Below are 6,320 nucleotides of genomic sequence, written 5' to 3'. Positions count from 1 at the left end.
CACAATGCCCAGAACAGCAAGGGAAATCTTCATAGTCGCAGTGTCACAAATGTGGCAGTTCATTGTGACATCTTAAATGTGATTGTCCTGCAAATGAAGCTAATTGTCTCAAATGTGGCGGAAAGGGACATTGTAGTCGTGCGTGCAGGACGCCTAAATCTGCACATGAAGTTTAAGAAGAGGATGTTGTGGGCATTGCCATGATGCTGCTGAGGAGAGGTGGGAAAGCGGAGATGAAGGATGTGTATGTTTTCCTTTTCTGCACACTGCACTGCTGGGAAAACCTGTGAGCTGTAGGCTGGGGCTAGTTGCAGGCCTGGACTGTAAATAATATTTTGATGTAGAAACTTTGTAAGTATAGATTTCATGGTCTTGTTTACAAATGGTTAAATAGTTATATTTGTAATAAGCAGCAATTTGTTAGCTTTAAGGGTTGCAATTCTAACAGAGCCAAGATACTTTGTGTAGCTCCTCAAGGCTTCCATCCTTGAACCATTGTTATTTCTGATTTACATAAATGATTTATCAGTGGTTTCCAATGTTCTTTCACCAATTATGTTTGCCGATGATACAACCTTGCTTCTTTCTCATACACATTTTGATTCACTTTTGAATAAACACTAATCTTGGTTTGAGTGCCTGTGTTTCATGGTTTAGATTAAATAAGTTATCTTTAAATCTAAAAAAAATAAATTTCGTGATTTTCAGTGGTAACAGGTCATATTCTGGAAAATGTTCTAAAATTTTTGTTGATGGCATTGCGATACGACAAGTATTATTAACAACATTTCTTGGAGTTATTGTTGATGAGAGCTTAAGGTGGAAAGATCATACGAACTGGATTTCTCAAAAAATGCATACATCTATTGGTGTAACAAGTAAAGTTAGTCACTACAATAATGCAGAATGTTTGCTTACACTTCATTATAGTCAGATATACCCACATCTATCTTATTATAAGATAGTCTGGGAAAGTACTTTTCCCATAACTCTGTAAAATTCTGGCTCTTCAAAAATGCTTTGTTAGAATTGCAGCTCAATTAGATTACAATTGTCCTTCTTCCTTTGTTTAAGAATCTACAAATTCTTACTATCTATAACATAAACATTTTTCACATTTGTATTTTTGTTTAGAAGATTTATGAAAGTCAAGAGGATGTACCAATGCATTTCACTCATTACTTTAAATCAAATATGCAGTTCATTCTTATTTAACTCGACAGAGATCCGAGCGTCATCTTCCTAAATATCAGACTAGTAGAGGTCAGTTTTCTCTGTGGTACAGGGGAGCTAAACTTTGTAATTACTTTTTGCACTTGGTAAAAGGCAGGCCTTCTGTAAAAGAGTTCAAGTGTTATTTAAAATTGCACTTAATCAAAGAATTGTGATTGTCTTTTTTTCTCATTGATATTCTATTTACATCCCCAATAATACTTTGTATATGTGTTTTTATATTTTTATTTCTCATATGATTCTATTTCACAAATCGATGATCAGCTGATGAAGGATGCTTTGTTGAATTGTATTATATTTTTCATACTATTTGGACGCATTGTTTGCATTGTTATCATTATTTTTTCTTAATATCTTTGTTCTGTATTTTAGTTGTGCAAACTAAACTAAACTAAACTAAACTAAACTAAACTAAACTAAACTAAACTAAACTAAACTAAACTAAACTAAACTAAACTTAAGAGACATTAAAGCAAACCTATCCAAAACTATGTAGCGGACTTGTAGAAGTGCGCCAGCCATACACATAAAGCTGAAACCAGAGGCTCAACCGTTCTCACTAAAGATTCCAAGATGGATCCCATTGCCACTGTTTGACAAAGAAGTAGGAACTGTCCCACATGGAAAGCCTTGGGGTTTATTCTGCCAGCAGTGGAGAAAACACTGGGCATACTAGCTGGAACCACTATTTTTAGTAACCTGGATGTAATTATGGGATTTTGCCAGATTCCCCTGACTGAAAATTCCGCGAGACATTTATCACACTCTTTGGGCATTTTGTTCTTTAAGATGATACTGTGCAGCATCTTTCATGGTAAGCTATTGGTGATCTTTTAAGACTGGGCATTGTCTTTTAAATGGATGATGCCAGAGGTCAAAGAGAGGTTTGAGGGAGTGGTGTACCACACAGACGATGTGCTGGTATGGGGTCGTACGGAGGAGGAGCATGATGCTGGCCTATATGCTGAAGAAGATTCATAAAGCAGGTATTACACTAAATATTGAAAAATATGACCTTTAAGTCTGTGGTGAAATTCCTACGTCATTTGATCTCTGTCAACGGCACCAGCTCAGATACGGTCAAGATGAAAGTAGTGAGGAGGATGAAAGAGCCAACAACAGTGAATGAATTAAGATCCTTTCTTGGAATGGTGAACCAGCTGGACAAGTTTATCCCCCAGCTGGCTGAGAGAGACAAACCCTTGGGTGATCTCCTTTTGTAGATGAACTGCTGGACATGGGGCAATGAGCAGGCTAAAGCATTTCAGGAAGGATGCACTGTCATCCACTGGTGTTGGCCATGAGGCGGAGGTATTTAGTCTCTGAATGTCTTGTCTGATAATGTTCACATCGCCACATGCTTTTATCCCTGTTGTTTAAATTCACTGCTTATGCTTTTCGTGTTATTGCTTTACCCTTGTGTCTGTACTTGTCCTATTAGATATCAGTTCTGTATTTTATACAGTTGATCACAATCTTCTCTTAGAAAGGCTGGAATATGCTGTAGGTATCAGGGGAACAGCACTAGACTGGTTTAAATCTTATTTGTCTGACATATTCCAGTTTGTTCATGTAAATGATAAATCATCTTCAAACTCCAGCGTTAATTGTGGAGTACCGCAGGGTTCAGTACTTGGGCAATGTTACGCTGATGATACTCAGCTTTACTTATCCATAAATCCTGGTGAGCCCAACCATTTAGATAGACTACAAGCATGTCTTGAAGACATAAAATCTTGGATGACTTTAAATTTTCTGCTTCTAAATTCAGACAAGACAGACGTTGTCGTCTTTGGACCGCAGTCTTTAAAAAAAAAACTGCTTAGTCAATCACTTAACCTGGATGGCATTAAATTGACCTCAGGTAATAAAGTAAAAAACCTTGGTGTTATTTTTGACCAGGACATGTCAATTAATCCCATATAAAACAGGTTTCTAGGATTTCCGTCTTTCACCTCTGGAACATTGCCAAAATTAGAAATATCCTATCCAGGAATGACGCTGAAAAACTAGTCCATGCATTTGTTACTTCAAGGGTGGACTATTGTAATTCTTTACTATCAGGTTGTCCACAAAATGCAGTTAAAACCTTCAGCTGATTCAAAATGCTGCAGCAAGAGTTCTGATGAAAATTAAAAAGAGAGATCATATTTCTCCTACGTTAGCTTCCCTTCATCGGCTCCCTGTTTAATCCAGAATTGAATTTAAAATTCTCCTCCTCACATATAAAGCCCTTAATGATGTAGCTGTATCATACATCAGAGATCTAATTGCTCCATTTATTCCTAACAGAGCACTTCATTCTCAGACTGCAGGTTTACTGGTGGTTCCTAGAGTCTCTAGAGGTAGAATGAGAGGCAGATCCTTTAGTTATCAGGCTCCTCTCCTGTGGAACCAGCTCCCAGTTTTAGTCCGTGAGGCAGACACCCTGTCTACTTTTAAGGCTAGGCTTAAAACTTTCCTTTTTGATAAAGCTTATAGTTAGAGTGGCTTAGGTTATCAGGGAGGGAGCCTTCCTCCCTCCCTGTTGGTTGGAGTAAGGGGGAGTCAGATTTAGTCTAAACCGGCTCAGTTATGGTTGAGGTGCAAACACACCCTCCATTTCTGCTACCTGTATGACCCCTTCTCTTTTCCAATGGTTATAATCAGTCTGACAGAGGGAGGTATCCCAATCCTTGTGGTTTTTAGTATAACAATGACCATCAGTGGGGACCATCTTTGTGGGGTGCCTTGAGATGACATTTTTGTAAATAAGCGCCGTTTAACTAAATAATCTGAACTGAAACTATCTGTGTAGTTATGCTGAAATAGGCTTAGGCTGCTGGAGGACATAATGACCACTTTTACCCTCTTCGCTACATTCTCACACTACTCTCCAATTTTGCATTATTTGATGTTATTTCAGCTTTTCACTTTATGTTATCTCTCTTTTCTCTTCCTAGAAGCTACACCTGGCCTGTCTCTGTGTCTACCTGTGACACCTTTCTGGAGAGGGGCATCGTCCAAGCTTCTGCTGGCAACAACTTAATGCTCACCCTCTACCGATGGCCCACATGGCCCTGTCTTTCAGTGTTTAACCCTTTCTCTCTCCTAGACATAGCTACTGACTGAGCTTTTACTGTAACTAATTATATATGCTATCTTTCAAACTCTTTTCTTGAAAAATGGCTCAGAGTTTAACTATTCTTTCTTTCTAGATGAAACGACTAAAGGAGCTACATCCATTAACATTTACCTTTCCTTCCCATAGAAAGTACTCCTGGATCAGTGCTTCTGTGTTCTTTTTGTGTCTCTGCTCTGTTCACTCAAACCCCCAGTCGGTCGTGGCAGATGGGTGCTCACACTGAGCCTGGTTCTGCTGGAGGTTTCTTCCTGTTAAAAGGGAGTTTTTCCTCTCTACTGTCGCTACATGCATGCTCAGTATGATGGATTGCTGCAAAGTTAACGCCAGTGACTGTCCACTGTCTCTACATGCTCATCCAGGAGGACTGACTGCTACAAGTCTCTGTCTCGATGCAATCTGCTGGGTTTCCTTAGATAGAAAAACTTTTTATCCAATTTGAATAAATAACTGAATCTGACTGCAATGTTCAATGGTTAGGATCGATTGGAATGTACAGGTCCTTCTCAAAAAATTAGCATATTGTGATAAAGTTCATTATTTTCTATAATATAATGATGAAAATTTAACATTCATATATTTTAGATTCATTGCACACTAACTGAAATATTTCAGGTCTTTTATTGTCTTAATACGGATGATTTTGCCATACAGCTCATGAAAACCCAAAATTCCTATCTCACAAAATTAGCATATTTCATCCGACCAATAAAAGAAAAGTGTTTTTAATACAAAAAACTTCAACCTTCAAATAATCATGTACAGTTATGCACTCAATACTTGGTCGGGAATCCTTTTGTAGAAATGACTGCTTCAATGCGGCGTGGCATGGAGGCAATCAGCCTGTGGCACTGCTGAGGTCTTATGGAGGCCCAGGATGCTTCGATAGCGGCCTTTAGCTCATCCAGAGTGTTGGGTCTTGAGTCTCTCAACATTCTCTTCACAATATCCCACAGATTCTCTATGGGGTTCAGGTCAGGAGAGTTGGCAGGCCAATTGAGCACAGTGATACCATGGTCAGTAAACCATTTACCAGTGGTTTTGGCACTGTGAGCAGGTGCCAGGTCGTGCTGAAAAATGAAATCTTCATCTCCATAAAGCTTTTCAGCAGATGGAAGCATGAAGTGCTCCAAAATCTCCTGATAGCTAGCTGCATTGACCCTGCCCTTGATAAAAACACAGTGGACCAACACCAGCAGCTGACACGGCACCCCAGACCATCACTGACTATGGGTACTTGACACTGGACTTCTGGCATTTTGGCATTTCCTTCTCTTCAGTCTTCCTCCAGACTCTGGCACCTTGATTTCCGAATGACATGCAGAATTTGCTTTCATCCGAAAAAAGTACTTTGGACCACTGAGCAACAGTCCAGTGCTGCTTCTCTGTAGCCCAGGTCTGGGGAATGCGGCACCTGTAGCCCATTTCCTGCACACGCCTGTGCACGGTGGCTGTGGATGTTTCTACTCCAGACTCAGTCCACTGCTTCCGCAGGTCCCCCAAGGTCTGGAATCGGCCCTTCTCCACAATCTTCCTCAAGGTCCGGTCACCTCTTCTCGTTGTGCAGCGTTTTCTGCCACACTTTTTCCTTCCCACAGACTTCCCACTGAGGTGCCTTGATACAGCACTCTGGGAACAGCCTATTCGTTCAGAAATGTCTTTCTGTGTCTTACCCTCTTGCTTGAGGGTGTCAATAGTGGCCTTCTGGACAGCAGTCAGGTCGGCAGTCTTACCCATGATTGGGGTTTTGAGTGATGAACCAGGCTGGGAGTTTTAAAGGCCTCAGGAATCTTTTGCAGGTGTTTAGAGTTAACTCGTTTATTCAGATGATTAGGTTCATAGCTCGTTTAGAGACCCTTTTAATAATATGCTAATTTTGTGAGATAGGAATTTTGGGTTTTCATGAGCTGTATGCCAAAATCATCCGTATTAAGACAATAAAAGACCTGAAATATTTCAGTTAGCG

Source organism: Girardinichthys multiradiatus, chromosome 17 (genome assembly GCF_021462225.1).
Source record: "Girardinichthys multiradiatus isolate DD_20200921_A chromosome 17, DD_fGirMul_XY1, whole genome shotgun sequence".
Classification (NCBI taxonomy): Eukaryota; Metazoa; Chordata; class Actinopteri; order Cyprinodontiformes; family Goodeidae; genus Girardinichthys; species Girardinichthys multiradiatus.
The sequence above is the reverse complement of the archived record's forward strand: the minus strand, read 5'-3'. Positions refer to the sequence as shown.